This window comes from Neodiprion fabricii, chromosome 3 (genome assembly GCF_021155785.1).
Source record: "Neodiprion fabricii isolate iyNeoFabr1 chromosome 3, iyNeoFabr1.1, whole genome shotgun sequence".
Classification (NCBI taxonomy): Eukaryota; Metazoa; Arthropoda; class Insecta; order Hymenoptera; family Diprionidae; genus Neodiprion; species Neodiprion fabricii.
Genome location: NC_060241.1, coordinates 15,260,228 through 15,283,145, shown reverse-complemented (window position 1 = coordinate 15,283,145; position 22,918 = coordinate 15,260,228). Strand labels below are relative to the sequence as shown.

The following is a 22,918-nucleotide window of genomic DNA, read 5'->3' as shown; positions in this document are numbered from 1 at the left end:
AGCCTTGTTGATAGAGCTATAAAACTTGCTAGTACAGAGTTCCAGGAAAAAAACTTGGCGCTCATATACAATGTACTAAGATCTAATGATTACCCTCATGGACTATTACAAAAACAAATTAATAAGAGACGCTCCTACATCAACAACATACTTGACCATAATATTGACTCTGCTCCTGTCGAAGATAACAATAGACCTGCTACTACATATATCCCCATTCCATATGTAGCCGGCCTATTCGAGTCACTCAATCGTTTATTCGATAAATATAACGTAAAGTTTGTTGGTAAAAATTCAAAAGACCTAAAACTTGTTTTTGATACCGGTAAGGATAAGATCCCCATAGGCAAACGTTCAAATGTAGTGTATAAAATACCGTGTAAGGACTGTAATCAAGTCTACATAGGTCAAACGGGTCGACATCTCAACACCAGAATTAGGGAACACCAACGTAATATACATGAGACAGATGAACGGCACACAGCTCTAACGAAACATAGGATTGATAAACAACACACTTTCAATTTTGACAACACAAACATCCTTTGTGAAGAACAAAATTATTACAGAAGATTGCTTTTAGAAATGTGCAACATTGTAGGTCATACCAATACGGTAAATCTCAGACAAGACGTTGAACATTTAAGCAATATTTACAAACCTCTAATCTCTGCCCACACAACAAATATTGTTTAACCTAAACTAATTTTTTTATTTTTTTTTTTTAAAAAAAATTATTATTCAGTCTCCATTTACAGTTCTTTCTACATAACCTTTCGTACCAAATATTTATTGTTTTTTCTGTATAATGTTTATAATATGTTCACCTTCACTCTGGATTATTGTGTTTTCCCCCATCAGTCGTTATTCACCGGTTGTCCCAATTGGTTCAACCAACAATATTTCGTTAGACATGTAGAATTTAATTATAAAGAGCTTACCTCCACTTAATTGACACCTGTGAATTAATTTCATGGCTAATTGACCTTCTTTAATAACCTTTTAACACTATGACATATTGACTGTGAAAAAACATAGTTCTTTAAAAATTTTCTTTTTAAATAAATGACTACCAACCTTTAACTCCTACTAAAAAAACTACCGGAAGAGTGACATCGTCTACCGTCACTAAAAAGAACATTGTTTCCGCCAATTGTAATGGTGAAATCGACTACATCTTATTACACTTACTTAACTTAAAAGGTAAATAACACCAAAAAACATCCTTATCACAATTATTCATAAGGTCTTACTATCAGCAATGTTCATTGTCTCTGAGAATGTTACATCTGCAATATTTGTGTCCGATTACTATTAGTACCAATTTTATTTGATTAAGTCCTATTTTCCTTTTGTTTGTTTTTTTTTTTTTTGACAGTTTTTTAATAAATCGTTCTGAGGAGGGCCCATATCCGGGTCGAAACGTTAACTAAAATTACGTTTTCTTAATTGACCGATCACCAATACTACAATATATTACATACGAGGTCGAGAATTCTTATTCATCATATCTACAAAATTGGATTACTTCAGAGAACTAAAATGGGTTTTATTCTAAACATCGAACGTATACATGGAAAAACTACAGCTGGTCACTTACGACGCTGGATCAAGACAGCTGATAAATTGAATAGGATGAAGAACCATCGTATCTTCCTACTGCGCTGTAAGAATGAAAGAATAACACCCAAGCACCTAAAATTCTCTAATAATACCTTAGACAACATTTTTTTTTAATTTGCCAAAATCAAGAACAAAAGCTATACAACTCGCAACCGAGTTCCAAAGTTCTCTTTTGAAACTAGAAATCAATGATCTACACACACACATCATCAATTCCGAAAGAACTATGTGTTACCTCTCTGAAATAATTAATTTAAAACTTGGTAGTACTTTGGGAAACAAATTTTTTGAATCACAAAATCGGATGCTCAACAACAAATTTATTACCATAAAGAACAAGAATATCAAAAAATTCACAAACTTACCGGCTCTAAAAAAATCTTTGAACAAACAAAAAAAATCTTATTCAATTGGACAAACTACCAAAAAAAATTGGCTAATTAATCTAACCGATACTCCTATTCCAGAAAACGTCACGGAAATAGTACAATTAGGTCAAAATTTCGGTCGCACATATAACAAACGTGATCTTCCTGTCTTCAACCTTATTTCTAATTTTGAAGAAAAAATCACGAGTTTTCCAAATGAGTTAAGAAACCAAGCCAGATCCGATTTTACCAACCGTGTACTTTGTTTCCCTAAGTACCCCAAAAACAACTTAAATAATTATGTCACCGATCAAAAAATCCGTGAGACCATGAATTTTAAAAAAAATAACCCGGAAATAATGTTTTTAAAAGCCGACAAAGGTAATACGTCCGTTGCTATGTACAAAGACATGTATAATGAAAAAATGAGACAACAGCTTTCTGACACCACTACGTATAGAGTTTCTAGATATGATCTGTGTAATTCCCTACAAAACAGGGTGAATAAGCTCAGCTATAATTGGTTTACCTCTAAACTTATAACAAAAAATCTACATCGAAACATTTCCACGTACAATAGTGTCCCTCCACGCGCATATGGGCTTCCAAAAATTCACAAAGAGGATGTCCCTTTAAGATTAATTGTCTCTTTTGTTAATAGCCCGACATATACCTTAGCCAAAACTATCAATTCATGGCTCACCGCTAATATTAAACCTCCCATCTCGAGAGTAAAAGATAGTTTTTTATTAGTCGATAAAATTAAGACATTGATTATCCCGGACGATTACACTTTAATATCTTTAGATGTAATTTCTTTGTTTACGAATGTTCCTACAGTTCTCGCACTACGTGCAATAAACAACCGTTGGGCTACTCTAGAAAATAAGATCCCAATCCCTAGGATTGAACTAGAAAAAGCCTTGAAAATTTGTTTTGACTCCGCAATTTTTAAATTTAATAACGAGACCTATGCACAACAATTTGGTTTACCTATGGGATCTCCCCTTTCCCCAATCTTGTCAGACCTCGTCATGGAAGACCTTGAAACCTCTTGCATAAACGATCTAGGTTTTAATTTGCCGTTCTACTTTCGATATGTGGATGATATTCTCACTGCCGTTCCAAATGAAAAAATACATCACATTCTTAATATTTTTAACGGGTATCATCCTAGAATACAATTCACTATTGAAACAGAAGAGAACAATACCATCAGTTTCTTAGACGTTTTGTTGATACACAGCAATAATAATATAAAGACAGATTGGTTTCACAAAAAAACATGGTCAAAAAGATACTTGAATTTCAACTCTCACCATCCTTTGTCCTACAAAATAGGCACCATCATTAGCCTTGTTGATAGAGCTATAAAACTTGCTAGTACAGAGTTCCAGGAAAAAAACTTGGCGCTCATATACAATGTACTAAGATCTAATGATTACCCTCATGGACTATTACAAAAACAAATTAATAAGAGACGCTCCTACATCAACAACATACTTGACCATAATATTGACTCTGCTCCTGTCGAAGATAACAATAGACCTGCTACTACATATATCCCCATTCCATATGTAGCCGGCCTATTCGAGTCACTCAATCGTTTATTCGATAAATATAACGTAAAGTTTGTTGGTAAAAATTCAAAAGACCTAAAACTTGTTTTTGATACCGGTAAGGATAAGATCCCCATAGGCAAACGTTCAAATGTAGTGTATAAAATACCGTGTAAGGACTGTAATCAAGTCTACATAGGTCAAACGGGTCGACATCTCAACACCAGAATTAGGGAACACCAACGTAATATACATGAGACAGATGAACGGCACACAGCTCTAACGAAACATAGGATTGATAAACAACACACTTTCAATTTTGACAACACAAACATCCTTTGTGAAGAACAAAATTATTACAGAAGATTGCTTTTAGAAATGTGCAACATTGTAGGTCATACCAATACGGTAAATCTCAGACAAGACGTTGAACATTTAAGCAATATTTACAAACCTCTAATCTCTGCCCACACAACAAATATTGTTTAACCTAAACTAATTTTTTTATTTTTTTTTTTAAAAAAAAATTATTATTCAGTCTCCATTTACAGTTCTTTCTACATAACCTTTCGTACCAAATATTTATTGTTTTTTCTGTATAATGTTTATAATATGTTCACCTTCACTCTGGATTATTGTGTTTTCCCCCATCAGTCGTTATTCACCGGTTGTCCCAATTGGTTCAACCAACAATATTTCGTTAGACATGTAGAATTTAATTATAAAGAGCTTACCTCCACTTAATTGACACCTGTGAATTAATTTCATGGCTAATTGACCTTCTTTAATAACCTTTTAACACTATGACATATTGACTGTGAAAAAACATAGTTCTTTAAAAATTTTCTTTTTAAATAAATGACTACCAACCTTTAACTCCTACTAAAAAAACTACCGGAAGAGTGACATCGTCTACCGTCACTAAAAAGAACATTGTTTCCGCCAATTGTAATGGTGAAATCGACTACATCTTATTACACTTACTTAACTTAAAAGGTAAATAACACCAAAAAACATCCTTATCACAATTATTCATAAGGTCTTACTATCAGCAATGTTCATTGTCTCTGAGAATGTTACATCTGCAATATTTGTGTCCGATTACTATTAGTACCAATTTTATTTGATTAAGTCCTATTTTCCTTTTGTTTGTTTTTTTTTTTTTTGACAGTTTTTTAATAAATCGTTCTGAGGAGGGCCCATATCCGGGTCGAAACGTTAACTAAAATTACGTTTTCTTAATTGACCGATCACCAATACTACAATATATTACATACGAGGTCGAGAATTCTTATTCATCATATCTACAAAATTGGATTACTTCAGAGAACTAAAATGGGTTTTATTCTAAACATCGAACGTATACATGGAAAAACTACAGCTGGTCACTTACGACGCTGGATCAAGACAGCTGATAAATTGAATAGGATGAAGAACCATCGTATCTTCCTACTGCGCTGTAAGAATGAAAGAATAACACCCAAGCACCTAAAATTCTCTAATAATACCTTAGACAACATTTTTTTTTAATTTGCCAAAATCAAGAACAAAAGCTATACAACTCGCAACCGAGTTCCAAAGTTCTCTTTTGAAACTAGAAATCAATGATCTACACACACACATCATCAATTCCGAAAGAACTATGTGTTACCTCTCTGAAATAATTAATTTAAAACTTGGTAGTACTTTGGGAAACAAATTTTTTGAATCACAAAATCGGATGCTCAACAACAAATTTATTACCATAAAGAACAAGAATATCAAAAAATTCACAAACTTACCGGCTCTAAAAAAATCTTTGAACAAACAAAAAAAATCTTATTCAATTGGACAAACTACCAAAAAAAATTGGCTAATTAATCTAACCGATACTCCTATTCCAGAAAACGTCACGGAAATAGTACAATTAGGTCAAAATTTCGGTCGCACATATAACAAACGTGATCTTCCTGTCTTCAACCTTATTTCTAATTTTGAAGAAAAAATCACGAGTTTTCCAAATGAGTTAAGAAACCAAGCCAGATCCGATTTTACCAACCGTGTACTTTGTTTCCCTAAGTACCCCAAAAACAACTTAAATAATTATGTCACCGATCAAAAAATCCGTGAGACCATGAATTTTAAAAAAAATAACCCGGAAATAATGTTTTTAAAAGCCGACAAAGGTAATACGTCCGTTGCTATGTACAAAGACATGTATAATGAAAAAATGAGACAACAGCTTTCTGACACCACTACGTATAGAGTTTCTAGATATGATCTGTGTAATTCCCTACAAAACAGGGTGAATAAGCTCAGCTATAATTGGTTTACCTCTAAACTTATAACAAAAAATCTACATCGAAACATTTCCACGTACAATAGTGTCCCTCCACGCGCATATGGGCTTCCAAAAATTCACAAAGAGGATGTCCCTTTAAGATTAATTGTCTCTTTTGTTAATAGCCCGACATATACCTTAGCCAAAACTATCAATTCATGGCTCACCGCTAATATTAAACCTCCCATCTCGAGAGTAAAAGATAGTTTTTTATTAGTCGATAAAATTAAGACATTGATTATCCCGGACGATTACACTTTAATATCTTTAGATGTAATTTCTTTGTTTACGAATGTTCCTACAGTTCTCGCACTACGTGCAATAAACAACCGTTGGGCTACTCTAGAAAATAAGATCCCAATCCCTAGGATTGAACTAGAAAAAGCCTTGAAAATTTGTTTTGACTCCGCAATTTTTAAATTTAATAACGAGACCTATGCACAACAATTTGGTTTACCTATGGGATCTCCCCTTTCCCCAATCTTGTCAGACCTCGTCATGGAAGACCTTGAAACCTCTTGCATAAACGATCTAGGTTTTAATTTGCCGTTCTACTTTCGATATGTGGATGATATTCTCACTGCCGTTCCAAATGAAAAAATACATCACATTCTTAATATTTTTAACGGGTATCATCCTAGAATACAATTCACTATTGAAACAGAAGAGAACAATACCATCAGTTTCTTAGACGTTTTGTTGATACACAGCAATAATAATATAAAGACAGATTGGTTTCACAAAAAAACATGGTCAAAAAGATACTTGAATTTCAACTCTCACCATCCTTTGTCCTACAAAATAGGCACCATCATTAGCCTTGTTGATAGAGCTATAAAACTTGCTAGTACAGAGTTCCAGGAAAAAAACTTGGCGCTCATATACAATGTACTAAGATCTAATGATTACCCTCATGGACTATTACAAAAACAAATTAATAAGAGACGCTCCTACATCAACAACATACTTGACCATAATATTGACTCTGCTCCTGTCGAAGATAACAATAGACCTGCTACTACATATATCCCCATTCCATATGTAGCCGGCCTATTCGAGTCACTCAATCGTTTATTCGATAAATATAACGTAAAGTTTGTTGGTAAAAATTCAAAAGACCTAAAACTTGTTTTTGATACCGGTAAGGATAAGATCCCCATAGGCAAACGTTCAAATGTAGTGTATAAAATACCGTGTAAGGACTGTAATCAAGTCTACATAGGTCAAACGGGTCGACATCTCAACACCAGAATTAGGGAACACCAACGTAATATACATGAGACAGATGAACGGCACACAGCTCTAACGAAACATAGGATTGATAAACAACACACTTTCAATTTTGACAACACAAACATCCTTTGTGAAGAACAAAATTATTACAGAAGATTGCTTTTAGAAATGTGCAACATTGTAGGTCATACCAATACGGTAAATCTCAGACAAGACGTTGAACATTTAAGCAATATTTACAAACCTCTAATCTCTGCCCACACAACAAATATTGTTTAACCTAAACTAATTTTTTTATTTTTTTTTTTAAAAAAAAATTATTATTCAGTCTCCATTTACAGTTCTTTCTACATAACCTTTCGTACCAAATATTTATTGTTTTTTCTGTATAATGTTTATAATATGTTCACCTTCACTCTGGATTATTGTGTTTTCCCCCATCAGTCGTTATTCACCGGTTGTCCCAATTGGTTCAACCAACAATATTTCGTTAGACATGTAGAATTTAATTATAAAGAGCTTACCTCCACTTAATTGACACCTGTGAATTAATTTCATGGCTAATTGACCTTCTTTAATAACCTTTTAACACTATGACATATTGACTGTGAAAAAACATAGTTCTTTAAAAATTTTCTTTTTAAATAAATGACTACCAACCTTTAACTCCTACTAAAAAAACTACCGGAAGAGTGACATCGTCTACCGTCACTAAAAAGAACATTGTTTCCGCCAATTGTAATGGTGAAATCGACTACATCTTATTACACTTACTTAACTTAAAAGGTAAATAACACCAAAAAACATCCTTATCACAATTATTCATAAGGTCTTACTATCAGCAATGTTCATTGTCTCTGAGAATGTTACATCTGCAATATTTGTGTCCGATTACTATTAGTACCAATTTTATTTGATTAAGTCCTATTTTCCTTTTGTTTGTTTTTTTTTTTTTTGACAGTTTTTTAATAAATCGTTCTGAGGAGGGCCCATATCCGGGTCGAAACGTTAACTAAAATTACGTTTTCTTAATTGACCGATCACCAATACTACAATATATTACATACGAGGTCGAGAATTCTTATTCATCATATCTACAAAATTGGATTACTTCAGAGAACTAAAATGGGTTTTATTCTAAACATCGAACGTATACATGGAAAAACTACAGCTGGTCACTTACGACGCTGGATCAAGACAGCTGATAAATTGAATAGGATGAAGAACCATCGTATCTTCCTACTGCGCTGTAAGAATGAAAGAATAACACCCAAGCACCTAAAATTCTCTAATAATACCTTAGACAACATTTTTTTTTAATTTGCCAAAATCAAGAACAAAAGCTATACAACTCGCAACCGAGTTCCAAAGTTCTCTTTTGAAACTAGAAATCAATGATCTACACACACACATCATCAATTCCGAAAGAACTATGTGTTACCTCTCTGAAATAATTAATTTAAAACTTGGTAGTACTTTGGGAAACAAATTTTTTGAATCACAAAATCGGATGCTCAACAACAAATTTATTACCATAAAGAACAAGAATATCAAAAAATTCACAAACTTACCGGCTCTAAAAAAATCTTTGAACAAACAAAAAAAATCTTATTCAATTGGACAAACTACCAAAAAAAATTGGCTAATTAATCTAACCGATACTCCTATTCCAGAAAACGTCACGGAAATAGTACAATTAGGTCAAAATTTCGGTCGCACATATAACAAACGTGATCTTCCTGTCTTCAACCTTATTTCTAATTTTGAAGAAAAAATCACGAGTTTTCCAAATGAGTTAAGAAACCAAGCCAGATCCGATTTTACCAACCGTGTACTTTGTTTCCCTAAGTACCCCAAAAACAACTTAAATAATTATGTCACCGATCAAAAAATCCGTGAAACCATGAATTTAAAAAAAAATAACCCGGAAATAATGTTTTTAAAAGCCGACAAAGGTAATACGTCCGTTGCTATGTACAAAGACATGTATAATGAAAAAATGAGACAACAGCTTTCTGACACCACTACGTATAGAGTTTCTAGATATGATCTGTGTAATTCCCTACAAAACAGGGTGAATAAGCTCAGCTATAATTGGTTTACCTCTAAACTTATAACAAAAAATCTACATCGAAACATTTCCACGTACAATAGTGTCCCTCCACGAGCATATGGGCTTCCAAAAATTCACAAAGAGGATGTCCCTTTAAGATTAATTGTCTCTTTTGTTAATAGCCCGACATATACCTTAGCCAAAACTATCAATTCATGGCTCACCACTAATATTAAACCTCCCATCTCGAGAGTAAAAGATAGTTTTTTATTAGTCGATAAAATTAAGACATTGATTATCCCGGACAATTACACTTTAATATCTTTAGATGTAATTTCTTTGTTTACGAATGTTCCTACAGTTCTCGCACTACGTGCAATAAACAACCGTTGGGCTACTCTAGAAAATAAGATCCCAATCCCTAGGATTGAACTAGAAAAAGCCTTAAAAATTTGTTTTGACTCCGCAATTTTTAAATTTAATAACGAGACCTATGCACAACAATTTGGTTTACCTATGGGATCTCCCCTTTCCCCAATCTTGTCAGACCTCGTCATGGAAGACCTTGAAACCTCTTGCATAAACGATCTAGGTTTTAATTTGCCGTTCTACTTTCGATATGTGGATGATATTCTCACTGCCGTTCCAAATGAAAAAATACATCACATTCTTAATATTTTTAACGGGTATCATCCTAGAATACAATTCACTATTGAAACAGAAGAGAACAATACCATCAGTTTCTTAGACGTTTTGTTGATACACAGCAATAATAATATAAAGACAGATTGGTTTCACAAAAAAACATGGTCAAAAAGATACTTGAATTTCAACTCTCACCATCCTTTGTCCTACAAAATAGGCACCATCATTAGCCTTGTTGATAGAGCTATAAAACTTGCTAGTACAGAGTTCCAGGAAAAAAACTTGGCGCTCATATACAATGTACTAAGATCTAATGATTACCCTCGTGGACTATTACAAAAACAAATTAATAAGAGACGCTCCTACATCAACAACATACTTGACCATAATATTGACTCTGCTCCTGTCGAAGATAACAATAGACCTGCTACTACATATATCCCCATTCCATATGTAGCCGGCCTATTCGAGTCACTCAATCGTTTATTCGATAAATATAACGTAAAGTTTGTTGGTAAAAATTCAAAAGACCTAAAACTTGTTTTTGATACCACTAAGGATAAGATCCCCATAGGCAAACGTTCAAATGTAGTGTATAAAATACCGTGTAAGGACTGTAATCAAGTCTACATAGGTCAAACGGGTCGACATTTCAACACCAGAATTAGGGAACACCAACGTAATATACATGAGACAGATGAACGGCACACAGCTCTAACGAAACATAGGATTGATAAACAACACACTTTCAATTTTGACAACACAAACATCCTTTGTGAAGAACAAAATTATTACAGATGATTGCTTTTAGAAATGTGCAACATTGTAGGTCATACCAATACGGTAAATCTCAGACAAGACGTTGAACATTTAAGCAATATTTACAAACCTCTAATCTCTGCCCACACAACAAATATTGTTTAACCTAAACTAATTTTTTTATTTTTTTTTTTTTAAAAAATTATTATTTAGTCTCCATTTACAGTTCTTTCTACATAACCTTTCGTACCAAATATTTATTGTTTTTTCTGTATAATGTTTATAATATGTTCACCTTCACTCTGGATTATTGTGTTTTCCCCCATCAGTCGTTATTCACCGGTTGTCCCAATTGGTTCAACCAACAATATTTCGTTAGACATGTAGAATTTAATTATAAAGAGCTTACCTCCACTTAATTGACACCTGTGAATTAATTTCATGGCTAATTGACCTTCTTTAATAACCTTTCAACACTATGACATATTGACTGTGAAAAAACATAGTTCTTTAAAAATTTTTTTTTAAATAAATGACTACCAACCTTTAACTCCTACTAAAAAAACTACCGGAAGAGTGACATCGTCTACCGTCACTAAAAAGAACATTGTTTCCGGCAATTGTAATGGTGAAATCGACTACATCTTATTACACTTACTTAACTTAAAAGGTAAATAACACCAAAAAACATCCTTATCACAATTATTCATAAGGTCTTACTATCAACAATGTTCATTGTCTCTGAGAATGTTACATCTGCAATATTTGTGTCCGATTACTATTAGTACCAATTTTATTTGATTAAGTCCTATTTTCCTTTTGTTTGTTTTTTTTTTTGACAGTTTTTTAATAAATCGTTCTGAGGAGGGCCCATATCCGGGTCGAAACGTTAACTAAAATTACGTTTTCTTAATTGACCGATCACCAATACTACAATATATTACATACGAGGTCGAGAATTCTTATTCATCATAACTCCTTCTTAATAAGTTTAACAATTTTCACCCACGTATTCAATTCACCTTTGAGTTGGAAGAAGTTGGTAAAATCAGTTTTCTAGACACTATGGTGATTAACCACAATGACACCATAATTTTAGATTGGCACCACAAACCAACCTGGTCTGCGAGATACATTCACTTTAACTCACATCATCCCATTAAACATAAAAAATCTGTCGCCATATCCTTATTTGATCGTTGCCTTAGAATCTCAAACCCTCAATTCCTTAAAAAGAATTTAAAACTTGTAGAAACAACTCTCATCTTCAATGGCTATCCTATAAAATTCATTAATGATATCAAAAAGTATAGAGTAGAAAAAATGTACAACTCGATTGATTGGAATTTAGACTCCAACAATCCAACCGATGTTAAGGATAAATTTAAAAACTCTATCTCTATACCGTATATTGAAAATCTATCTAGCCAAATCAACAAAATTCTGAATGACGAGGGGAATTGAAATTACTTTTAGAATATCTAATACTACAAAACTGTCTCTGTTTTCTCATCTAAAATCTGTTACTCCTAATTTAGAGAAAATTAACTGTGTATACATATACATAGGCGAAACCGTTGTTTCAAATAATAATGGAATAGCTTATTTATACGCGATTAACACACTGGATGAAGATGTTGAAATGGAAATTCCCGTAATTCCCTTGTACCCTTCCGATACAAGCGTAGACGAGGATAGTAATAGCATAAAATGTGAAACTTTAGAGCACGCGATAACTCGGACGCGAGGAAACCGCGCTAATGAAGTATTCAATTTATTGCGATTAGACCATTTGAACTCAGAAGAGCGTAAAGCAGTTGCTCTCTTAATCGACGAGTATGCTGACCTTTTCCACATCCCCGGAGAACCCCTGCGAGTTACTAACACATGCATGCACCGTATACTAACCACAGACGAGATACCCGTCAACACAAGACAGTACAGGCATCCTCCTTTTCAAAAGCCAGAAATTGAGAAACAGATTACAGATTTATTGAAAATGAATATCATAGAACCATCAAATTCACCGTATAATTCACCACTATGGATTGTACCAAAGAAAGAAGATTCAAAAGGAAATAAACGATGGCGATTAGTTATCGATTATAGAAAATTAAATGAAAAAACGATTGGAGACGCTTATCCATTACCTTTAATATCAGACATACTCGACCAACTAGGTGGAGCAAAATATTTTTCAATATTTGACTTAGCCTCAGGATTCCATCAAATCGCTATGCATCCAGACGATAAACATAAGACAGCATTTACAACACCCCACGAACATTACGAGTTTAACCGAATGCCTTTTGGACTGAAAAACGCACCAGCAACCTTTCAACGACTTATGGACTTAGTTTTACGAGGTTTACAGGGAATAGATTTATTCGTTTACTTAGACGACATTGTAATTTATGCACGATCACTTGAAGAGCATGCAACTAAGTTTATAAAGCTCGCTGAACGCTTAAGAAAAGCAAACTTGACGTTACAATCGGACAAGTGCGAATTTCTTAGAACAGAAGTCAAATATCTAGGGCATATTATATCAGCTGACGGAGTTAAACCAGATCCAAAAAAAATCGATGCTGTAAAGAAATTTCCTGTTCCGAAAACCACGAAGAATGTTAAAGAATTTTTAGGACTAGCCGGATATTATCGCAGATTTATTAAGAACTTTGCTAAAATCGCTAAGCCTTTGTCAGAATTAACTAGCAAAAATAAAAAATTTGAATGGAATTCTAATACGCAATTAGCTTTCGAAATCTTGCGCGATAAACTTTGCGAAGCACCTATACTACAATATCCTGATTTTTCGTCACAATTTATAGTCACAACAGACGCATCTGGTTTCGCAGTAGGAGCTATTTTATCGCAAGGAAAGCCAGGCGAAGACGCGCCCGTCGCGTATGCTTCTAGAGTTTTGAACAAGCATGAAAGAAATTATTCGACAACTGAGAAGGAAATGGTGGCAATCGTTTATGCAATTAAAACTTTTAGACCATACCTCTATGGTAGACAATTTACATTGTTAACCGATCACAGACCGTTAGTATGGGTAAATTCTACGAATGACCCTACGTCACGTGTAATGAGATGGAGAGAACGTTTAAAAGAATTCCAGTATAAAATTCAGTATAAAGCGGGCAAAATAAACACAAACGCAGACGCGTTGTCGAGAAACCCCGTTGATATTGGAAAAAGGGACGTATATCCCATAAAATTCAAGTGGAGACAGTCAGCAGACCCTGCTCTTAACGTAGCGCCGGGTATAGCCAGGTTACGGTCGTCATCTGACTCCGCTCAAAAATTAACTCAGAGAGACGCAAAGATTAGACGACGTTGTGTAAGTAGTTCCTCCGTGGAAGAAAAAACTATACAGGCAGATTACAAAATCCAAGAAGCTGCAATGAGTACAGACGAGGAAGACTTTTTAGGTTTTCCGAGCTCAAGTGGAAACAAACATGTCGGAACGGTAGATTCTAAAAACGTGACAAACCCGAGAGGCGCACGATTAGACTCAAATTCCGACTATAGCAAAAATCGAACGATGGATAACAATAGGCCTGCGCAACCTATTGCCAGTCGTCTTAGATCTAAATTCGTAGACAAAAATACAAACTCACAGGAAACCGGTAAACATAGGAAATCAAAAATCCTCAATAAAAGAAAATCAAGTGCTAAACGCTTTACTCCATTCAGACATCGTTCTGAATACGAAGATTCATCGTCGGATGAACTATCAGACTCTCCAGAAAATCATAGAACTTTAGCTAGCAATAAATCGAATGAAAATCAACAATCTGTTATCATAGAAATAGAATCAGATTCTCAATCTTCATCTTCGATGGATGAAAGATCAAAGAAAAATCAATCTACGTTACTTCCAGATTATGTAGACTCTGAATCCTCATCGCTAGATAGCGATGATTCTTATAAATTAAATCCAGCAAAGCATAGAATTAATAAAAGTAATATGGAATCGAGTATACCTAGTATAAGACAAAATACAGCTGCAGTCGTCACAGAAAGCGGGCATTCTCTAGCCTCACCCCCGACACCCACTCAAGAGCATACTTCAGCTACGATTATTCACACCCCTAAGACTGTATCCGTGCCAAATGTTAATAATACACCGACAGGTTCAGGAACACCTTCCACCAATAGGAAGAATAGTTTTCAGAGAAGCTTAGCCAGAGATCTATTAAACAAACGTTCTTCTAAAACAGCTGAATTTACACCTTCACCATTACTTAGAACAAGACGTAAAACTATTACAGATAATTTGAAAGCAATGACAGACGCAGACGAGATTACTCCATACCCTATATCAAAGACGAATGACGTAATTTCAAGACAAAAGAAATTTCATGACAAAATAGAATTGGACAAGGAATGTACAGGAAGACGCATTACAACTTTAGACGTCGCATCAGCTTCAGGAAGCGAAAAATCTAATACAATCACAGTTCAGGCAGACGTACACCCCTTGCAAGAATCCATGTGTATAAACAAGTCCTTTGAGACCACACAAAAGATGGACGTTGACGAGACGCTTCAATATTTCGAGCACGAAGCAATAAGAACACCCTCAAGCGAGAGTGACGACAGAGACAAACATATAACAGAACCGTCACCAGTACGACTTTCTCCAGACGAACAGAATAAGTGGACCGAGACCATAAAACCGAGGACACTTGAGCCTAAACCGAACATCGAAGTTATAAATAAAATTATACCTAACAGTGATGTAAACCGTATACCAGAACCCCGACGTACGACGAGACAGCATAGACCGACATATAAGTACGCATGTTACAAAGGTTAGGAGGCCACCAAGGCACCCATACAAGTAAACCTTCGAAACCAAAAGCTGCGAGAAACAAAACTAGCAGTCTAAAAATCAGAAAACAAGCAGTGGAAATTTCGCAAACTCCCAAGACCCCAATTTCACTTGAGAACGTTAACAAAGAATCTCCGAAAACATGTATAACTCCAGATCCTCAGAGCCAACGAAATCCGACATCGATAAATATTTCAAACGCTTTACCAGACCTAGATGCAATAGTAGAACTTAATGATCCACAGAATTTAGAAGATAAATCGATTGAAATAAGTAACCTAGACACCGTATCAGATATCACAGTATCTGACGATTCGCAAGCCTCAGTAGAATTACCAAGACAAGAATCTACTAATTTGATAGAAACTCGAGACAATTTAGAAATGAGAAAAGATAATTATCTATGCTTTATTTCCACTAACGGAATAGCACTAGGCGAAATAGGTAAATTTTTAGATGAAAAAGGATACTTGAAAAACATTAAACCAGTCACAGAATATCAGATAGGACACATAATTATATTAGGAACACCAAAGAAACGAATAATCGCATTAGTTACTCAAGAACATGAACAAGACACACCTTTGGAAAATAACTATTACGATGCATTTGTACATTTGAAACAGAATATGGAAGATTTGAATATTAAAACAGCAAGCATATCGCAAGGTAAAAGTGGAATAAACGATCTTGGATGGATTAAAATTAAAAATATCATTAGACAGGTATTCGCCGGAACACAAATTATCATAACGATCTGTAAAGACAAAATTATCATTCCACCTCCAGATATTAGACTCAGAATAATACAAGAAAATCACGAATCTCCGATCGCAGGACATAAAGGTATCACGAAAACGTATAACAAAATTCGACAGAAATATTTTTGGGATAATATGAAAAAGCAAATAGAAGATTTTATAAAGAAATGTGTCAGCTGTCAAAAGAAAAAACTAACGCGCATCAAAACTAAACAACCTATGGTTATAACAGACACATCTGCAGACGTATTCGACAAAGTAGCGCTAGATATAGTCGGACCCTTCGAAACATCCGCAAACGGTTACAAGTATGTATTGACCATGCAACACAACCTTTCAAAATTCAGTTTAGCAATACCGTTAGTACATGCAACTGCTGAAGATATTGCAGATGCATTTGTAAAAAACTTTATCTGTAAATACGGATGTCCCAAAACAATATTAACAGATCAAGGAGCAGCATTTATTGGTCAAGTAATGAGACGAGTTGCAAAAGCATTCAAAATCACACAATTCAAAACTACAGCATTCCACCCTCAATCAAATGGTTCTTTAGAAAGAAGCCATCAAGTACTTGTAGACTACCTAAAACATTATTTAACGAAGAGAGACTGGGACGAATGGTTGCCTCACGCGACACTTTCTTACAATACAAGCAGACACGAAGGGACAAACCACACCCCATTCGAGATAGATTACGGACGGAACGCCCGCATGCCTTCAGAATTCCCACCCCTCGACGAAACTCTGACCTATGACGACTACGTAAAGAACCTAATGCTTAAAACTATAGAAATCCGGAATACAGCACGCGAAAATTTAGAAAAAGCTAAAGCCAGATCGAAACAATATTACGACAGAAAAATAAATCCAGTTGATTTCAAAATAGGACAAAGCATTTATTTAGTGAAAAATCAAAAGACAGGAAAGTTAGATGACAATTACAAGGGACCGTACAAAATCACAGAAAAATTTCCAGAAAAGAATGATATAGAAATAGAATTGGAGAAAAACAAACGTAAAATAATTCATTGCGACAGAGCAAAGATAGCTTACCAAATTAACCAAATTCAAATTTCAATTACTCGGATTGCTGATGAAGCATATACTAGAATCGGAAGTATACAAATCTTCAGAAAATTTACTTATATACAAAATAAATCAATCAATCTTATAGAAACGAACAACCTCAGATTACAAAGATCCGAACTCATAGAATAATTCATAGAACATAACGTATACAATAATGATACCAAAATATTACATAGAACTGTAATAATTCATATAATAGCTTATAAAATTAAAATTTTTTTTCTCTATGAATAATCTTAAGTATATTCACTACATATTTCAAACATTATATAATTCATGCCTTAATCATAGAATAATAATTGGCATTTATATCAATATTACTTACCTTAATCGTATATACTCTTAGAATAATCAAAATATCAGATATTAAGCACTATTATATCCACTCTAAGTATATTCACTTATATTTAGTTTATCAATATTCTGTTCACTATACTTTACTATTATTCAAGTAATCATAATTCATTATTAATTTCATGTAAATTTAAGTGATTCACAATTTTTATGTAATATGTTATACGATTTATAACGTTAACCCTTAGAAGTAATCGAATTATGGAAACTTCACGTCGGTAAAACAGCACTCGCTTACTTCGAGCGAGGACTCTCGAATCTTAACGGGGGAGGTGTTACGTGCCAGCCGGTATCCACGGCGGCGCCCTCCCTGCGCCCTACCTGACCAGCGTGCAGTTATCATAAGAGAGCCTTACGTGCTCTTACCGATAGTCGTAGATTAATACTAACACACATAGCTACCATCATAACGTCCAAATCCTTATATCGATAGTTCTCACACGCTAGATTAACCGTTATTTTATCAGTCATATTCATAACATACATGGTATGTATATTTTTTCCCATTTAACCGTTATACCTTTCAACATTAGCTTTCACATAAAACCTTTGATTTACGATCTCAACCGTAATAACTCAAAGTAATAAACACCTGCAGTAATTAAGATAATCAAGTAGACTAAACACCGGAAACATGGGAAGAGAAATCACGGATAGTTCACGGACAGAGAAACCCTCATTCTCAGAATTCAGGATAGCGCCTTCATTTTTAATAACGATAAGACCAATTAACGCTCCGCCGATTGCTTCTCTAAACCAACTACCTCGCGCTAATCCACCACCGAGATCTCATGCACGTGTGACGTCGGAACGGTACCTAGTGGAAATCTCCAGATGTTAGACACCGGAAACATTCACACGCAGCTACAGCTAGACTCACATCAGTAGTTTGGGTCACCAATTACCGATTAAGTATTGAAATACACCGGACAACAGGCATTCTGTCGCTCTAGTCGAACGAACCGAAGAGGGAGAAATTGTTGGATAAAAGATTTAATTTGGCTTACCTTTTTGAGAATATTCTGGATGCGATGACTTGTAGATTGGTGAGAGGTTTTAGCAGAATAACTGACTTTGATATTTTTGGATATCGCGTGACTAATGCCAAAAGGGCGTATAAAAATTGTACGCCCTTTTGGCTTTTCAAAACCAAAAGGGGGTATAATTTTTTTTTTTGTGCCAATCGTTTTGTCAATATATTCTAAGCCTAAAAATGAAAAAAAAATTTTCAAAGCCAAAAGGGCGTATATCTCAAGTTATAAAGCCAAAAGGGCGTATTATTTTTTTTACACTAATTGTCTTTTAATTATATTCTAAGTTGAAAAATAAAATTCAAGAGTTCACATTGAAAGTATTTTTATTATTGAATTACACAAACTAGAAACAAATGACATGTAATTTAACTTTTTATTATTTAAAACATATTATAAGAAAATTTATTTATTGTTATAAAAAACAAATTTTAAAATTAGGGTGGTTAATTAAGGTACAATTCCCATACCTTCTATAATATGGTAGCTGAGACGCGAGATTGGGGAATATTTAAATATTGCCTGTTACTGTCTTATTCAATAACTTTTTTTTTCCGATAAACTGAAATTGAAGTGCGCGCGTAATTTTCTTTTTGATAATAATTTCTAATTTATTCCTTACTCAATAATGCGCAATTTTTATTCAAAATTTTGAAAAATCTTGATTTTTTTTATACGCCCTTTTGGCTTTGAAAATTTTTTTTTCATTTTTAGGCTTAGAATATATTGACAAAACGATTGGCACAAAAAAAAAAATTATACGCCCTTTTGGTTTTGAAAAGCCAAAAGGGCGTACAATTTTTATACGCCCTTTTGGCATTAGTCACGCGATATAAAGCACTCTGACGTATGAAAGTATTTTTTTGGTCCAAAATACTTTTTAGAAGAGTCGACTTGTGTCGCTAACACGCGGCGACACAAATTAAATGGAAAGCACTTTAGGCGACACAAGTCGACTTGTGTTAGTAAATGGAAAGTACCCACTGTATTTTTGTCAACGAATCCCAATGACTAACTGGACTAACTTCTGGAATTTTTGGAAACTGCTACCTGCTGTGACGTCGGAACGGTACCTAGTGGAAATCTCCAGATGTTAGACACCGGAAACATTCACACACAGCTACAGCTAGACTCACATCAGTAGTTTGGGTCACCAATTACCGATTAAGTATTGAAATACACCGGACAACGGGCATTCTGTCGCTCTAATCGAACGAACCGAAGAAGGAGAAATTGTTGGATAAAAGATTTAATTTGGCTTACCTTTTTGAAAATATTCTGGGTGTAATGACTTGCAACGTAGATTGGTGAGAGGTTTTAGCGGAATAACTGACTCTAATATATTGGGATACTTTGATTAACTTTGGTTTATTTTGTAAGTTCGATATTTAAAAGTCACAAAAACGGAGTTACACAGTGTAAGATCTTAAACTTAATACGACACAATGGAGCTGAAGCTCGCTGGATTTTTGGGCAGAGTAACGTTGTATGAAAGTTTAAATGCAAAAGGCTAAAGGATTTTACCGCGAGACTGTACCGGAACTAGATTACGAATCTGGAGGTAGAAACCAAGAGGACGATCGAGTGATCGGTCGCCGTTTTTATAGGGGTCGATCGTTGCGCAGAACGATCCCCCTCTTTAGTTTTTTGGTCACCTTTGCGCACCTCCCTCCTTTTTCTAGGAACTAAGTAGGGCACGACATCCTCGCGCATGCACGCCTGTTATCTTAGTCCATTAGCTATTACTATATTGTAGGTTTTTACGTATGGTATAACGCTGCTTGGTGCGGTGGTGTAGGTGCGCGGACTTTGTTCCGTAATTTCTCCAACCTGCGTGAGCTTCTTTGTTGAGGCGCCAGCCCCCCTTCGGCCCCCCTCGGCCACTTAACTTCTTCCTGTTTACTTCTTAATGTTTTTACTATCTTGCTCTTTACAAAGTCCATATGTCATATTGATTACCCGTCGTTTGTTAGTTTTATAGCTGTATCTATATAGAATTACATATGTATTATAATCGATTACTGTCGTTATTAACCTGGGGTACAATAGCGATTGTTTATGAAACATAGTTTGCTATTTGCTTAACATTATTAGAATCGCGCTGCTGCGAATATCCTTACCTGTTTGTGTTAGAACTATCTTAACAGATTTAGAGTATTTAGTAATTTGATAATTCATAGCTTTAGAGCAGGTTTACATGTGTGCTTTTTGTATATAATTCTCTTCTGTAATTGTTAATTCTTATATTGATATAAATCGGCTTGGAAGCTTCTAGAACGTTTTCTTTATACTTGTTGGTTGCCTGTCATTGGGCGTTGCCACGTATGCATCTTTGGGTTTAGTGCGAGTTGATTTACCCTTGATCGTTTCGTCGGTAAGTTTCCTAATGTATTCTCTAGGTGAAGCTCTGTATGGCTCCACATTGGAGATCTGCATTGCCTTCAAAACGTTGCGCGTGTTGCCTACAATACGGCGTTACGGAAGAAGGTATAGTTAGTTCATGCCGGATAATTAGTATTCGCGGTTTTGATGGTTTTGCAGTCTCTGGTTTTATGGGTTATTGCAGCGGTGCTATCTTTACATTATATTGGTTATGCATTTATCTATGGTTTCACAGTCTTCTATACCCCAGGCTATATAGTAAAGCGTATGTTGCTTATAGTATAGCTCTCAGCTCTGAATGCGCAAATGGCATTGTCGAGTGCTATATAATAATTGGGTATAATCGTGTTAGTTAATTATGGTGTTAATATGATAGTGATATATAATAACGTATAATAATATCATAGTTCTCTGTAGTACGTAGATCTCGTAACATGGTTTTTAAGCCTTGGCTAGTGAATTTCTTAGTTATTTCCATCTAGGGATATTCCAAATAGTTAGACAGTTGTTTTAATTTCTTATGGTTACAAGATTCTCGTACTTCGAGTTTGGTTAGTTGATAAAAGTAACATGCAGTGATAATAGTCGATAAAACATACGGACGTTCCGGTCGGATGTTACACTGCCGTCACCCATCATCTTTTTTTATCATGTATATATACGTAAGAGCAGAGTTAGTCGCGAACTTGGCAGAAAAGAGATAAAAGATTGCTGACAACGTTGAGATCTAATTTGGAAACGCACTGTTAGGGTGCTATTGCATGAGAAGTAAAAAGCAGCAGCAGCAGTTTTCCCCTATCACTTCTGACGCAAGTTTCTGTTGCTCGCAGTTCAGTAGGTTTGTTCGTGCTAGCTACACTTTCTACACTTTCGTGGGGAGTGTACACTTGCGCGTTCGTTTTAGCGGACGTGACGTCGGATGGCGCTGTTCGTCTTACAAATGTCACTAGACTTTCGTTGCACTTTGGCCACGTTCGTAAATTGACTGCCAGTACTAAAAATTCCCTAGGACAGAGACAGAGCTGTCCATGAACTTGGCAGTGCAAAAGAGATAAAAGATTGCTGACAGTACTGTCAGTCAATTTTCGAACACGGCCTTTGTGTACACTTTTTACACTCGGTCGAGACCAAGTGTAAAAAGTGTAAAAAGTGTGAATGGTTCAATTACCATAAATGGTACAGGTTTTTCCACCACGTTAGCGAACTGTGATGCGATATATACCTTCAAACTCGCGAGTGACAACAAACCCATAACCTCACTACAAATCAGAACAAAGCAGTACAGTATTTTACTTAAAAAACAACGTTCAATTTGACAACGGTGTATTTAAAACGTAAGGTATGAAAGATTTCGTCAACAAATTCCAAAAATGTTCTATCTTATATATTAATTTGTTGTATTAATAAGTGTTTCGAGGAAAAAAACGACTGTACGTAACGTGCGCCATTTTCTTGTCCCCACTTTTCTGCACCTTCTACACTATTGCGTTCGCGCTATCCTAACTACACTCGAGAAGCCGACGTACACTCCCAGCAATCCCTAGTACACTACCCTAGTTCTTTTTACAATCGCGAGTGTAGAGTGTAGCTAGTACGAACAAACCTAGTTTTTCGAGCGACAAGCCAAGATCACAAAAAGCCACGATCTACATCGGGTATGTTCCGATATACACTGCGAGCACTGTAAGGTGTATCGTCAATTCAGTATAGTGCGAAGCCGTTCCTATATAGTTAGCTATACTGGTTACTGCTTAAAACGGAACGCAGTACAGTATACTGTGATCGACATTTTTTGGCGTTACTTTTATTTCACACATAATATTTGTTTCACATTGCAATAAACACAATTTATTCACATTTTCCATTTTTGTTTTTAACGGCCGGTATTTTTAAAT

At 35.0% G+C, this 22,918-nt stretch overlaps 1 protein-coding gene across 4 annotated transcripts in view; it reads right to left on the bottom strand.

The window, feature by feature from the left end:
* Positions 1 to 22,918, bottom strand: part of LOC124178369 (THAP domain-containing protein 2-like) — a 172,568-nt gene that overhangs the window by 102,971 nt on the left and 46,679 nt on the right. The gene's annotated exons all lie outside the window — the stretch shown is intronic.